The following is a 17,050-nucleotide window of genomic DNA, read 5'->3' as shown; positions in this document are numbered from 1 at the left end:
ACAATCATATGAGAGGGAGTCAGATAAATGGCGAAAGAGGGGAGAAGGAAGAGGCAATAGAAGAGATGGAATAGAAAAGAATGAAGAAGGGGACTGAGGTGGAAGAGGTAGAAATAGATAATGGAAGTCCAGGCTGAGGACTAGTGGAGGTGGGGGGCAGAATGAAAGAGAACAGGGGAAATGGAGGGGAGCAACCAAGGAGAGAGAGTAAGAAGTCTCTCTGTGGCCTCCTGCAAATTATCCCATCCCATCTTGTCCTCATTTATATATTTGCCTCTTAGCTCAATGTGTGGTAGAAGCCCACTTCCTTGCTTGACCAGGTCACAAGACTATAATTAACCACACATTTTTGGTCTATTGTAGCATGGCGACAGGAGCAATTCCTGTTGCTTAAGATCAAGTAGAGTTCTTGCTAAATAGTTACACTGTCTGAGAAGGGAATATTTTGCGCCTAAAGTGGACTTCACATCACAGACCCCTTTTTTTCCTTTCAGCGTGGAGTCTTTCTGTTCCATTTTTCATTGCCTCGATTGTGCCGAGAGCTTTTTCTGACATACCATTTTGATCTGAAACTGTAAAAGAGAAGAAAAGAAAATCAGTAATCTGAGAGCTGCAGGAGTTGGAGTTTGTGTGTGCTTTAAAGTAATTTTATCTTATGCTCAGTACAGACCCAAGTGAAGATTTTGTAAACCTTTCATACAAGAACATGAGGGGAAACAGCTAGCCAGGGCTTTGAGAGCCATGAAGAATAATTGTTCCATTAATAATAAAGGGCAGTATGAAGACTATAGCCACAGTTATTTTTATAAGAGAGAAAAACCTGAGGATTAAAAAGTTTAGAAATTAAAAATAATCTGATTTGGCTGCAGAGTCTTGCTGTGTCCAATTAAGGGAATATGGTATAAAATATATGACCGCTTCCCATTCTGCTTTCGAAGACTCATTCTTTGTTTCACTTCTTGCGTACAAGGCAGAACATTTCTTAAACACAAGTGGCTCAACCCAGCAAGGGAGATTCACAGCCCCACTGACAGGTTTTGAGGGCCCTCTTGGACACAATGCATTCACAGGACCCCCCTCCTTGAATGATACCACCTCTTCTTCCCCTTGTTATTGTTACTGTCCAATTGGCACCACCTCCTAGGCGGGAAGGGTTACTGCTCCTTCGCCTTGATCCTCTCACAGCTCACTTGCTTGGAAAGGGCAGATGGACAGGCAACAAGGAAGCAGAGCATCAGGGTCAGGAAGCTCAAGGGATTCAGTGCCCTGCCCCACTGGGGTATGGGCCTGGAAAATGTCCTACCGTACCATCCTCTAGCAACACCCTTGGAGATCCATCTGCAGAAGCAGTCCTCAACATGCATAGCCAGTGCACATGTCCATGTGCACATGGATACATATCCACATCTGCAATGTGATGCTCATCCAAGCCCCATTGAACTGGCTGGATCCATCAGTTGAAGTGCACAATGAAGTGAACCCTTATGCAGAGTCATCATCAGCTGTGACGTGTGACTACTTGCCTCTGCTTAGATGGTAGATTTTAATTGTGCAATAGTTTCTACATTTAAGGATGGTGCTCCCCACATAAAAACAGCTTTTGAAGGGTCAGCCATATGAACCTGTTCCATCCAAAACAACAAAGAGGCACGTGGCTCCTACAAGGCAAGCAGAGTTATTGTGGCATTTACTTTTGTGGGCTATAGAGCCCTCTTTGTGCATCTCAATCTTTGCCTGTCAATCTCACTGAATATGGTTTTTTTTTTAAGGATTGCTGACATGGTGCATGTAAAATGTTCTGAATACTGAGGGGAAAAAACACTGCAACAAGGAGTTGTATCTAGGGACGGACAGATTCACTGGAGTCCATGCTCAGTGGGCGAACCAGGCTGCATGATCCCCTAGAGGGCTTGGTGAGCTGTCCAGAAGCACGTCGCAGCTGCCCGCTCATCCATGTGAGCCATCGTAAAGAGGCCTCTAATGTTGTGGAAATGGCCCTCTCTGGACACCGTTATGTGCAACAGTAAATAGAGGAAAATATAGAGCACCATCTTGCATAAAAGGGGCTCTGTGTTTTTATATACCAGTAGCCCTGTCCTATCCCTGGCCAGCTACGTGGGGGCAGCAACCTTCACGGTAGCGGTGATGGAAAGGGGAGAAAGCACTGATCCTTCCCCACCTCCCATCCTGGCCAGCTATGCAGGGGCAGTGGCTTGACAGGAGAAGGATGCCAAGAGGGGCTTCCCTCTCCTCCTCCTCTTCCTGTCAAGGCACTTCCTTCATGGTAGCTGGGATGGGAGGGGGGAGAAAGGATCATCGCCCCCCCCCAAGTCGTGTGCCCACTGCTGCAGTAGAAATGGTGACTCACTATTTTTTGTAAATTAAATCTTGTGCACAATGGCAGGCCGGAAAGTATAATTTAATGTATAATGGCGACTTGAGGACAGACAGCTGCGGGTGCCCACAGGCAGGACCAGTAAGTACTAGTGGCTCATGCAGCTCAGCAGGTGGGGGGGGCTCAGCAAGCTGTGTCCCGGGGGCCAAACGGGGGTCCGTCAAACTCCACCCCCTACATGAATGGTTGAGACATCCCTAGTTGTATCCAAATGCAGCTGGGAGGGATCATAGCTTGGGAGGGGCCGTAGCTCAGTGGCACAGCACCTGCTTCGCATGCAGAAAGTCCCAGCTTCAATCCTTGGCATCTCCAGGTAATGCTGGAAAACACCTACCTGAAACCCTGGAGAGCCACTCTTGACACAGTACTGGGCTAGATAGACCAAGGGTCTGACTCAGTACAAGGTGGATTCCTATGTTCCTATGTACTTTAGTAGGAAACACTTCCACTTGCATCCAGTTTTGATTGAACCCTAATACTTGCTGCAGCCCTCTGCAGCATATCCCATTCTGTTCCAGAGGGTGCCCCCCAACCTTCAGGAGCACCTTCTCAGAAGGGGACAGGAAACTTATGTGTGCTGTTGTGGGGGAGGGTGATTGGCAAAAAAAAGTGTGCTTTGACTTCCACAAACGCTAAGGCAGGGGTGTTAAGGCAGCGGTGGACAACACAAGGCTAGTAGGCCACTTGTGGCCTCTGCCCTGGCCGTATTTGCTGCCACAGCCATGGTGGCAAAAAAGCTGTAATTTTTGTTTAAAAGAAAGCACATGATGGGAAGTGTGTGCCTTGTTTGGAAAAAGAATCATACTCCTGGAAGCCTCCCTGGGTTGAGATATCGCTTCCCAATAAGGTGCACATTCCCCAGGCACTTTGTTTTAAAGGAAAATTTATTTTATATTTATTTATTACATTTATATCCCGCCTTTTTTCCTCCAAGGAACTCAAGGCGGTGTACATAATCCTCCTCATCCTCCTCATCCATTTTATCCTCACAACAACAACCCTGTGAGGTGGGTTGGGCTGAGAGTGTGTGACTGGCCCAAAGTCACCCAGTGAGCTTCCATGGCCGAGTGGGGACTAGAACCCGGATCTCCCGACTCTCAGTCCAGCACTCTAGCCACTACACCACACTGGCTCTCATGACCTTTTTGCTGCCACCATATTTCAGAAGAAAAATCAGTGGCATGGCAGGCATTTCAGCATCAGCGAGGAAAGGTGTGGCCTCTGGTGGATGCTGCCCCGGGGGGATTGCCCTCCTGGACCTGCCAAAGTTTCTCACTCCTGCACAAAGACGCCATCATTGGATACAACCTAAGTAATGTGCACAGGAGATGCTACTGATGAGACCCTTCCTTGTCCTCCCATGCAAATAAAGTCTCCTTAGAGAGGGCTGTGCATGCAAAAGCATGTGTAGGAGAGTGGCTGGATTACGCCTTAACGTTAAAAAGGCGAGGGAAAGCAACTACTTCTGGTTTGGGATACAGCTCCATTGCAAATAAATGTCATCAATACAAAATGAGAATACCTAAGTGCAGACAACTTCAGTTAATTATTTTATTTTACTTCATTTCTTCAATTTAACTCAAGGTTATATGATAGACCAGAGGAGGTTTACTTACTTTCCCTCAAATCTCTTGGGGAACATCTTCCTTGGTCTGCAAATTCAGAGGCATGTTTGGTTGAATGACTTAATTTAATGTTTCTCCATAAAACTGTTTGTTATCTGATATTTAAAAGATTCCCGGGAGAGACAACCTTTCCAGGTATTTTCCATCTCTTTCTCGGTTGGCAGTGGCATGAACATATGATATTTACTTTGCATTATTATGGGCTGGTAAACCAGGTTTTTATTTTTTTTAAGATGAAATATTGGAGTTGAAGATTCTTCCCTATGATATTTTGGATGGGAAAACATAGGGCTACCTCACCCCCTCAGTCAGGAGCCAAAGAGACAGTAATTGCTCCTCATAAGTAGACCCATCTGGGAGTTCATACATTATTTATAAAAAAGAATCAAAGAATCACCCAGTGCCCTTGAAAAGATGCTACTTCCAGCAGTTTTCTTTTATCCTTTTCCCCCCTTTCTCTCCCTTCCATAGCCAATCTACCTAGTAAGATTGTCTCTCTCTTAATTCTTCACATATTACCTGGATTCAAACATGGAAAGAAAAAGCTTGTAGTAGGGCCTTTCCTGGACTCTGCCACTTCAGATTGTGAGTGGAGGATCATAATGTTTTCATGCTTCCCTCCACCCACCTTCTCAAATGCCCTCATGCCTTGAGAGCTAGCAAATCAGGAAGAAGGGAGTTCATTCAACCAAATCAGGAAGAAGGGAGTTCATTCAACCATACAATCCATCACCTGAAGGCAAGGTTTAAGAATGTCATCTTTGTGAATTCCAGTTTGAACTGAGATCTGCACGTCCCAGATGAATGTACAGATTGGAAATCTGTTATCTACTGAATTGTCCAAACATTCTTGTGCAGTCTGGTCTCCAAAGAACGTATCAAAATACTTCTTAACAATGTGTATTTTGAGAGAAAATATATTTTACAATATCATTTAAATATTTAAATGTTAATTTTTCATTTGGATTTTAAAAAAAAATAATAATCTCAAGTTAATGTGGAAATGGAATGGAATTAAGTTATGGGTGAACACATGTGAAAGTAACATGGACCAGAAATAGACTGGTTTGGTCATCCCTACTCACTTGTAGTTTAAAATGATAGTCCAGGAAGGACTGTGCACCACATTCTTCATGTACTTATGAGTCAGCATTGCCTCTTGTTTTTCACAGGGCCTCAAGCACCGGCACTAGCATGTCCCTATACTTCCAAGATCTTCACCTAGCTGAAACAGTTTTCTTACAGATGCATAGGCATTTGGAATTCATGACAAAGTTTGGAAGGAATGGAAAGCTCTGGCAAGACTAAACAGTGCATGTGCTATGAAGTTAGATAGGGAGCTATACTGGACACAACCAATCTGCAGAAGGGTTACACGTGAGAATGGGGAAAATCCATTCACCCCTATCAGTCTGTTACAGAATCGCAGTTGCTCTTATGTGAATGCCTAAAGACAGCCCCTAACTCTATGATAAAGATTCTCTATGAAGATTCTGTGATATTACTGGCATTCCATTTTCTACTCTTCAACTAGGATGTCACTTGAAGATATTGCTTGTGGAGTGCACAGTAGACTGAGCTAAAAGGTGAATATTTTACTTGGTTTTACTTTGAGTGTCTTTAATTACTTCTCCTAATGTGATTACAGCTCCTTGCATAATCCTTCCATTCACTTCAACATAATTTAACATTTAGCTACATAATTTATCTCTTTGCTATTTAGAGATAACTATAATGTTCAGCTTCCTTTTTGTGCCAGGGTGATTTTATTTTTTCCCCTCTGATTTGTTTTGCTTGGATTTTATGCCTCTTCTTTCTTAAATCCATTTTAGGCTGAGGAATTACTCCTTTTATCTTTATTGCTTAATTTTGTGCCCACGTTGTAGATTCCTAGCCTTTTTAGATCCGTTTTGTTTTGCTTCTTTGGGGACTTTTTTTGGCGGGGCCAAGCCTTTTTTGTGAATGTTCTTAAAATAAGGAAAAAAATACCAATGGTGATTAAAAAAAAATACCAATGTTGATTAAAAAAGGAAAAATACTACTAGTCATCATTATTTTTCAGCATGAACAGCAGTGAGAGACTTGGTAGCTTGATCCTGCGAAGTGCCTAATTATTTTAGTAACAATGGGGGGTAGAATCATAGACTTGAAATGGAACTGATGAATTATGTACTGTCTGAACTCAAACAAAAAATGTCCTATATCTAATTTTTGAACAGAGTGGTATACTATTGTCTCGTGGCAAAAGGATTGAAGCATGCTTTGAAAATTTAAGAATTCAATCCCACATACCTGTCTGCATAGATAAATGTATACATCCAACCTGGTGGTTTAGCCTGTAATCCCATACCCACTTACTTAGGAGTGCTCCCTATTTAACTAAATGTAGGGATGTCAGAGAATTCCGCCATGGATCTCAGTGAGGCCAAATGCCAGTGCATTCGGCCCCCCGAACTCCGTGGTGGAATGGCCTGCCACCCCCCGACACCCCGCAGGTCCCCCCCGGGATCAGACTCACCTGGGGCGGATCTTCCGGGTGGCGGCGGCTCCAGCAGCGGTGGCAGTGGCGGGTCTTCTGACCAGCTGCCGCCACCGCCATTTCCAGGCTTGTATATATATATAAAAAAAGACGTGATAGGCTACGTAAAGATTTACGTAGCCTATCATGGCTAGGTTTTTAAAAAAAGACAAAAAAGACGTGATAGGCTACGTAAATTTTTATGTAGCCTATCATGGTTGGGTGGGTTAAAAAACAAACAAACCGCGTACACAAATGGCGGCAGCTACGGCCACCGCCATTTGCGTTCTTTCTTTTTATCATCTTAATCTACGTAAATATTTACGTAGACTATGACGGCGAAAATAAAGGGGAACGCAAATAGCGTAGCGGGCGCTATTTGTGTCCCCTTTTGATTCGCTGTTTTAGCCTATGTAAAGATTTACGTAGGCTAAAATGGTGAATTAAAAAGGGACGCAAATAGCGCCCGCTACACTATTTGCATTCCCCTTTATTTTTGCCATCATAGTCTACGTAAATGTTTATGTAGATTAAGATGGCCAAAAAGAAGGAACGCAAATGGCGGCGGCCATAGCCGCCGCCATTTGTGTACGCGGTTTTTGGGTTTTTTTAACCCACCCAACCATGATAGGCTACATAAAAATTTACGTAGCCTATCACGTCTTTTTTGTCTTTTTTTAAAACCTAGCCATGATAGGCTACGTAAATCTTTACGTAGCCTATCACGTCTTTTTTTTGTTTTGTTTTGTTTTTTTACCTACCCAGAGCCCTCTGCGGCCAGAAATCCGGCTGCGGACAGCTCTGGCCTGGCTGGGCTGGGCCGGGCCAGGTGCTCCACAGAGCTGCCGCGGAGCACAGCTGCCCGTTGGAGGATTCCGGGGAGAGGGACGGAACGCCTCCCTCCCCACCATCAACATAATCCACGAAACGTAAGTCACTTTCGTACATCCCTAACTAAATGGGACTTACTTTTAAATCCCACTGAGTTCAATGGGGATTACTCCCAGGTATGGGATTGCAGGCTAAACCACAATGTTGCATGTATACATATTAGAACAAGAAGACTTCCATCTCATAAGAAAGCACTATTGATATGCTCTTTCTCTGTTATGGTGGCAAGAAAAAGTTTGTGAACCCCTTAGGATTGTCACATATTTCCAACTTAAAACACACAATAGAGAACCTGGGTGAACAAATGACACACAAACTGCACAATGCTTTTTCAACATTTATTTATCCACAACTGATTCTGCATTCAATATCCATGTGTGGAAAAGTATGTGAACCTTTAGATTCAGTACCTGGTGGCACCCGCTTGAGGAGCAATGACTTCAAGTAAGCATTTCCTGTAAAGGTTGGTCAGTTTCTCACATCGGTTTTGAGGAATTTTGGCCCATTCTTCCTCATGGAACTGCTTCAACTCCATGGCATTTGAGGGTTTCCTTGCATGAACAGCTCGCTTCAGGTCCTGCCTTGATATGTCAATGAGGTTTAGGTTCAGACTTTGACTAGGCCATTCTAAAACACTCCTTCTACAGTAGCCATTCTTTTGTAGATCTCCTTGTATGTTTAGCATCATTGTCTTGTTGCATGAACCAATTTCGGTTCAGCTTTGGCTCACAGTCTGATGGCCTAAGATTCTCCTCTAGAACCTTCTGATACATTGCAGAATTCTAGGGGTGCACGAAAGTCACTTACCTGGTCTCGCAGCTTGCTTCGCGGTGGGGGGGAGGTGCTTTGCTGCTCCCCCCGAAGTTCAGGCCGGGAGGGGGAGGCTTCCCTCCTCACCCGGCCGAAATTCAGGCTGGGGGGGAGGCTTCCCGCCTCGCCCGGCCGAAATTCAGGCCGGGGAGAAGCGCCCCGTCTCCCCGGCCGCGAACTTCAAAAGAAAAAAAAACGCCCCTGTGATAGTCTACGTAATGATTAATGTAGCCTATCACGGCTAGATCTGCAAAGTCAGCCGTGATAGGCTACGTTAATCGTCACGTAGCCTATCACGGGTGACATTGGAAAAAAAAAAAAGCGCGTACGCAAATGGTGGCCCCCATAGGGAGCCACCATTCGCGTTCCTTATTTGGTCCCTGTAGTCTACGTAAAGATTTATGTAGACTACGGCGAAAATAAGGGCAACGCTATTTGCGTTGTCCTTATTTTCGCCGTAGTCTATGTAAATCTTTACGTAGACTACAGGGACCAAATAAGGAACGCGAATGGCGGCTCCCTATGGGGGCCGCCATTAGCCGTACACGCTTTTATTATTTTTTTTTAAGGTTACCCGTGATAGGCTACGTGACGAATAATGTAGCCTATCACGGCTGACTTTGCAAATCTAGCCATGATAGGCTACGTTAATCATTACGTAGACTATCACAGGGGCATTTTTTTTTACTTTGCTTGTAATGGTGGCGGTGGCAGCCGGTCGAAAGACCGGCTGCTGCCCCCACCCCTGACGAAGACCCGACGAACCGCCGCCGGGACCCGCTGCCGGGAGGGACATTCGTGAAAGGTAAGTCCCATCCCGGGGGGGGCGGGTGGAGAATTTCTCTCCGAACAACCTTCGGAGGCCTGAATGCGTTGGCGCTCGGCCCCCCAAAGTTTCGGGGAGAAATTCTCCCCCATCCCTACAATTCATGGTTGGATCAATGATGGCAAGCCATCCAGGTCCTGGGGCAGCAAAGCAGGCCCAAACCATCACATTCCCACCACCATGCTTGACAGCTGGGATGTGGTTCTTCTGTTCGAACTCAGTGTTTGTTTCTCATAGGGATGGCAGAGAATTCTGCCACGGATCACAGTGAGGCCAAATGCCAGTGCATTCGGCCCCCCGAACTCCGTGGCGGAACCACCTGCCAGCCCCCCTGCGGATCCCCCCCGGGATGAGACTCATCTGGGGCGGATCTTCCGGGCGGCGGCGGCCAGTCTTCTGACTGGCTGCCGCCGCCGCCATTCCCACTCTGGTAAAAAAAAGAAAGAAAGAAAAAGAAAGAAAGACATGTTAGGCTACGTAAAGATTTACGTAGCCTATCATGACTAGGTTTAAAAAAAAAAACACGATGTGATAGCCTATGTAAATCTTTACGTAGCCTATCATGGCTGGGTGGGTTAAAAAAAAAAAAACATGTACGCAAATGGCGGCGGTTACGGCCGCTGCCGTTTGTGTTCCTTATTTTTGCCCTCTTAATCTACATAAATATTTACGTAGACTATGACGGTGAAAATCAAGGGGAAGGCAAATAGCGTAGCGGGCGCTATTTGTGTCCCTTTTTGATTCCCCGTTTTTGCCTACGTAAATATTTACGTAGGCTAAAATGGGGAATCATAAAGGGATGCAAATAGCGCCCGCTACGCTATTTGCCTTCCCCTTGATTTTCACCGTCATAGTCTATGTAAATATTTACGTAGACTAAGACGGCCAAAAATAAGGAACGCAAATGGCAGCGGCCATAGCCGCCGCCATTTGTGTATGCGTTTGTTTGTGTGTGTTTTTCCTAGAGCCCTCTGCCGCTGGAAATCCGGCTGCGGACAGCTCTGGTCTGGCCGGGCCTGGCCGGCTGCTCCGCGGAGCTGCAGCAGAGCACAGCCGGCCTCGGAGAATTCCAGGGGGGAGGGACGGAATGCCCCCCCACACCATCAACATAATCCGCGAACAGGTAAGTGACTTTCGTACATCCCTAGTTTCTCAACAAACATAATGTTTCTCTTTGAGGCCAAAAAGTTCTACTGTTGACTCGTCTGTCCAGGGAACATTGTTCCAGAAGTCTTGGGGATCATATATGTAACCTTTAGTGAACTTCAGATGGGCAGCAATATTCTTTTTACTGAACAGTGGTTTCCTCCAGGATATCGTCCCATGAACACCATTCTTGTTCAGTCTTTTTCTGATCATTGAATTATGAACACTCTGTAAGACCCCAGGCCTGAACCAAGCAATCAGTAGCTTTAGAGGGGCTTAGATGATCCATAATGCTCTCTGACTTTGGTTCAGTAGGCCGCTGTTTTCCTTAACAGGCCTCTTGATTTACCAGGATGAGTCAAAGGTCAATAGTGCGTCCTCAGCACATTCCATACTAATGAGCTAGAGTGTCTTATCAAGATGTGCCTGGGAAGTGAAGCTTGTTTGCCTTAAAGCTGCAGGTGTCTGTGTTGGGAAAGTTCCCTTCTGAACAAGTAGGGAAGGCAGAGAATTCTGCCACGGATCTCAGTGAGGCCGAATGCCAGTGAATTCGGCCCCCTGAAATCTGTGGCAGAATGGCCTGCCACCCCCCCGCCCCCCACGGATCCCCCCCAGGATGAGACTTACCTGGGGCGGATGTTCCGGGCGGCGGCGGCTCCAGCGGCAGCTTCGGCAGCAGCGGCTGGTCTTTCGACCGGCTGCCGCCGCCACCACCATTTGCAGTCTTGTCGAGGTTTTTTTTTTACAAGACGTGATAGGCTACATAAAGATTTACGTAGCCTATCATGGCTGGGTAAAAAAAACGTGTACGCAAATGGTGGTGGCTATGGCTGCCGCCATTGGCGTTCCTTATTTTTGGCTGTCTTAGTCTATGTAAATATTTACATAGACTAAGACAGCGAACATAAGGGGAACGCAAATAGCGTAGCGGGTGCTATTTGCATCCCTTTTTGATTCGCCATTTTAGCCTATGTAAATATTTACGTAGGCTAAAACGGTGAATCAAAAAGGGACGCAAATAGCGCCCACTACACTATTTGCATTCCCCTTTATTTTCACCGTAATAGTCTACGTAAATATTTACATAGACTAAGATGGCCAAAAATAAGGAACGCAAATGGCAGCGGCCATAGCCGCCGCCATTTGCATACACTTTTCTTTTATTTTTACCCAGAGCCCTCCGTGGCCGGAAATCCGGCTGCGGACAGCTCTGGCCTGGGCCGTGGAGGATTCCAGGGGGGAAGGAATGGATCGCCTCCCCCACCCATCGAGGATTATGGGGGGAGGGACGGAACGCCTCCCCCCCCACCATCAGCATAATTCGCGGAAAGGTAAATGACTTTCGTACATCCCTGTAAAAAAGCACTGTTAGTCTATGCTTGGAAAGAACGCTAATTAATGCTTGCTGCTGTCATGCTGCCTCACTGCTAACATGTATGGTATAAAACCCATTTTACCTCATGGCTCAGGGTTCAGAGAAGCTGTATGATCCAATATTGGCTACGCCTGTGTGCTGATTGTACTCAATAAAGTACTCCTTGTAAGTAAACCTGGATCTGATTTATCACTATCTTGGCACCTCTAAATTAAGAGTTCAAGGCCTACTGCAGGGGCAATACAATCTCACATTAGCCAAGGTGAGGGTGGCCTGCACATCCCTGGCTGCTACTCTGGCATTCCTTCCTGGATGATGTGCTGGTTTGCTTTTGGAGAAATTTTGGTAGGATGACTGCTCCTGGGTAGAGTGACTGTGGTCTTGAACCTTCTCCATTTGTAGACTATCTATCTGACAGTGGATTGGTGGAGATGAGGGATGTACGAAAGTCCCTTACTTGAACCCGAAACTTGATTCACGGTGGGGGGGAGGCCCTCCATCCCTCCCCCCCGAAATTCTGGCCGGGGGGGAGGCGCCCCATCCTCCACCCTGAAATTCTGGCCGGGGGGGAAGCGCCCCGTCCCTCCCGCCATGAATCCTGGCTGGCCAGGATGCAAATGGCGGCGGCCGTAGCCGCTGCCGTTTGCATCCCTGCAGTCAGCCATGATAGGCTACGTAAATGTTTACATAGCCTATCACGGCTGAGTGAAAAAACAAACAAACGCGCGTATGCAAATGGCGGTGCCCATGGGCGCCGCCATTTGCATTCCTTATTTTGGCACGTGTAGTATACGTAAACATTTGCGTATACTACAGCGAAAATAAGGGGAACGCAAATAGCGTTCCCCTTATTTTTGCCATAGTCTACGTAAATGTTTACGTAGACTACACGTGCCATAATAAGGAATGCAAATGCAAATGGCGGCGCCCATTTGCATACGCGCAGTTGGTGGGTTTTTTTTCACTCAGCCGTGATAGGCTACGTAAACATTTATGTAGCCTATCACGGTGTTTTTTTAAAAATCTAGCCATGATAGGTGACGTAAATCTTTATGTACCCTATCACTTTTTTTTTTTTTAACTTGGAAATGGCAGCGGCGGCAGCCGGTCGGAAGACCGTTCGCTGCCGCCGCCGAACCACCGCCAAACTGCCGCCAGAGCCGCCGCCAGGGTCATTCGCAAAAGGTAAGTCCCGTCCCGGGGGGGCAGGGGGGCAGACCGTTTCGCCACCAATTTGGGGGGGCCGAATGCACTGGCATTCGGCCTCCACGAGATTCGTGGAGAAATTCTCTGACATCCCTAGTGGCGATCCAAATTCTTAGAAATGGTTTTATAACCCTTTTTAGACTGATGAGCATGAATAACTGCTTTTCTGAAGCCCTCAGAGATGTCATTTGATCATGACATGATGTGGTTCCACACAACCATATGGTATGGTGAAGACCAAACTCACAAAGTTTCCAGTCCTTTAGTAAGGTGGGGCCTCCAAAACTCACCCCTGAATATCTACCTAATTACTCAAACACCTGATTCTAATTATTCCTATTAATTGGGCTGATGCAACCAGGGGTTCACTTATTTTTGCACATACCCTGACTCTTACAGTAAGTACTCACTGTTTGCCTCCTTTATACATTGTTGTATTTCACAAGACATGGAATTGGTTAATATAAACGCTACTGGATATTTTAAAAAGGGTCTGGTTTTGTTTCATGAAGGCTATCATGGTAAAACTATGGGATTTCCATAATTATCATAGGGATGGCAGAGAATTCCACCATGGATCTTGGTGAGGCCGAATGCCAGTGCATTCGGCCCCCCGAAATCCATGGCTGAACGAAGCCCCCCGCCCCCCTACCCCATGAAAGGTGAACAAAACAGGACACCTACCTGCTGCCATTCACGCTGACTTGCGAATCGTGGCCACAGCCACGGCCGCCATTCGCTTCTTTACTATAGCTGTGATAGGCTACGTAAATATTTATGTAGCCTATCATGGCAAAAAAAAAAAAACAGCGAACGCAAATGGTGGCGGCTATGGCAGCCGCCATTTGTGTTCCCTTTTTTTTTTGGCCGTGATAACCTACATAAATATTTACGTAGCCTATTACGGCAAAAAAAAAAAGGGAACGCAAATGCCGTAGTGGCCGCCATTTGCGTTCCCTTTTTTTTTTTTTTTGCCGTAATAGGCTACGTAAATATTTACGTGACCTATCATAGCAAAAAAAAAAGGAACACAAATGGCGGCCACCGTAGCCACCACCATTTGCATTTGCAGTTTTGGGTTTTTTTTGCCATGATAGGCTATGTAAATATTTATGTAGCCTGTCATGGCAAAATACAGGGACGCAAATGGCAGCGGCTCCGGCAGCCGCCATTTGCATCCCTACAGGCTTCCCAGCAGCCAGATGCCCAGCTGCGGGCAGCCCTGGCTGGCAGCTCTGCGGAATCTCCATGGAGCGGAGACAGCCGGAGAGAATTTTGGGGGGAGGGACGGAATGCGTCCTCCCCACCACGAATGTAGGGATGTACAAAAGTCCCTTACCTGGTCCCGCGTCTTGCTTCGCGGTGGGTGGGAGGCGCTCCGTCCCTCCCCCCAAAATTCTGGCCGGGGGGGAGGCGCCCCATCCCTCCAGGCGCGAATCTCGTCTCCTGCCAGGATGCAAATGGCAGCGGCCATAGCAGCCACCGTTTGCATCCCTGCAGTCAGCCATGATAGGCTACGTAAATGTTTACATAGCCTATCACGGCTGACTTTGGGGGGGAAAAAAGCACGTACGCAAATGGCGGCGCCCATGGGCGCCGCCATTTGCATTCCTTATTTTGGCACGTGTAGTCTACGTAAACATTCACGTAGACTTCAGTGAAAATAAGGGCAACGCAAATAGCATTGCCCTTATTTTCACCGTAGTCTACGTAAATGTTTACGTAGACTACACGTGCCAAAATAACGAACGCACCATTTGCGTACGCGCTTTTTTTTTTTTCCCCTAAAGTCAGCCGTGATAGGCTACGTAAACATTTATGTAGCCTATCACGGTGTTTTTTGAAAATCTAGCCGTGATAGGCTACGTAAATCTTTACATAGCCTATCACGTTTGTTGTTGTTCTTGTTGTTTTTTACTTGGAAATGGCAGTGGCGGCAGCCGGTCGGAAGACCGGCCGCCACTGCCGCCACCACCGAACCGCCGCCGGGAGCCACCGCCACCAGGGACATTCGACAAATTTAAGTCCCATCCCAGGGGGGGCAGGGGGTGGACTGTTTTGCCACCAATTTCGGGGGGCCGAATGCGTTGGCATTCGGCCTCCTGGAGATTCGTGGAGAAATTCTCCAACATCCCTACGTGAATGTCACCATTCGGAAAGTTAAGTGACTTTTGTACATCCCTACCACTGTAGTATGTGAGCAATGTATTGGAGGAAGGAGGAAGTGGGGATGCATCAAGCTTCACAGATGCAAGCCATACCACAGCAGGCAGCCATGCAGGAAACTCCAGAAGCACCACTGCTGTAGACAACCCCCACCCCATCTTTGAGCCTGACTGGTTGGGCAAATGGAAGTATGGAGTATCTAGAATAGAGTTTAGCCCAAATTTCTCATAAGGTATTTTTCTGAGAAAACTTCTGAGATCTTTCTTTTTGTTCATCCTGGCCCCTTGAAAAGGAAGACCGCTTTGCAGAATTTTCCCTGAATATTGTCCACCATTTTTTGTGGCATCTGCCATTTTCCCCTTCCCACAGTGACCTGGAACAATGCCTGGGGCATTGTGGAGGATGTGAAAATGGGGTCAAGTGGCAAACACAGTTGCTGCTTCTGCCATTTGAGGAAGAGGAGGAGGAGGAGGAGAAGAAGGAGGAGCAGCAGCAGCAGCAGCAGCAGCTTTGGTACTGTCACTGTGAATGGTAAGTTAATCCATGGCCGGCCCTACCATTAGGCAGTCATCTCAGGCAGCAGATATTGGTGGGCAGCAGCAGCAGCAGCAGCAGCAGCAATGTGTTGGAGGAGAGAGCTGTGTGCTATGTGGCTTGTCTTGTTCCCTTAAACTAGCCTACTGCTTCCAGGTGCAGTGGAGCAGGATGTTCTCATATAGCTAATGCTGAAGAAAGATTCAACTCCACTTGGCTTTTATACATGGAATCAGAGGGGATGTAACCTTGTTCTTCATCTCAGAATGTCTTGGGCCAGCCCAGAGCTAATCACAATTCTTCCTCTCCAGCAATGGGAAGATAATTCAAGTCAGGGAGCTTCTCCAAAACTGGTTAGATAATGCTCATTGATTGCACAGCTCCTTGGCTTCCAAGGATTGGGAGCTTTCCCCAGCAATGTCTTGTGCCAGCAAGTCAGCAACAGCACAGTTTCCTAAAGCCTTAAAAATCATCCTCTGGGGGGCTTTTGCACATCTCTGAGCTGTTATTAGTGTCCAAGATATGGACCGCCCCCCCCCCAACATTTTTCAGGACAGGAGGAAACTCCCTGATGGTGCAGATGCAGAATCTCACTCCACATTCTAAGCCAGAAAAAAAAATCACATTGCAATGAGGCTCGATTTGTATTACATCTGAGCATTATGAGAAGGACAAATTCATATTCCAAACCAGGTAATTACGAGCTTCGCTAGCACCAATAATACAAATGTTGAAATTAACCAAGGAAAACAAAAGAGGCCACAATGGAGGTTAACTCCAGAGCTATGTTTGGAGGTATTAAAATTATTTTTGAAGCTTTAAGCACATTTCTAATTCTGATTGCCTGTCTAATTCCAACACCTGCAATTGTGTGTGTGTGTGTGGGGGGGGGTCTTGTACACACACATACACACACAATATAGATACATTTCGTATCCAAGTGTTCTTACATTTCTCCTAGACCCAGGATCATTCTTCCTTTTGTTATCTGCAATGTCCTAACACTTCAAGCATGAAATTATAAAGCTAAATGTACAGGAAACTTTCTATATGCTAAGTATGTTTCTGCCTTAGCATGAATTGCTTTTTCATAGTACTTCTAAAGTATGGGTTTTGATCTAAAAAAAAATCTGACACTTTTAATAGAGAGTAATAAATGGATTCCATAGTGTATACCTTGAAGTTGGAAAAGAATTGTGGCTTCTCTTAAGATTGCATTCACGTCTGTTCAAAATTAATCTAATCTCCTTTAAAAAAGAAAAGAAAAAAGAATACACTTGTTATTTCAATGCACCCCCCCCCAACTCAGCTATTGAAAAATAGCTATTTTCTGACCTACAGGCCCTTTTCAGCCTTTGGGGAGTATTTTTCTTCTCTTGTCTTGTCCTGAGGTGTGGTATGGGACATATTTTGAACACAGTTACATAGACACATTAAGAGATGTATCTGTTTTTATGTCTTATTATTACACCCAAAATGAAATCTCCATTGCACTGAGCCTTTCATCTTCACCTCATGACATTTGCGTTCAGTCAAATGCCATTTGCTGACAGTCTTG

This window comes from Heloderma suspectum, chromosome 3, assembly GCF_057233095.1.
Source record: "Heloderma suspectum isolate Gila_16-S chromosome 3, 16-S_ref, whole genome shotgun sequence".
In the NCBI taxonomy this organism is placed as follows: domain Eukaryota; kingdom Metazoa; phylum Chordata; class Lepidosauria; order Squamata; family Helodermatidae; genus Heloderma; species Heloderma suspectum.
This window is presented reverse-complemented; position numbering follows the sequence as displayed.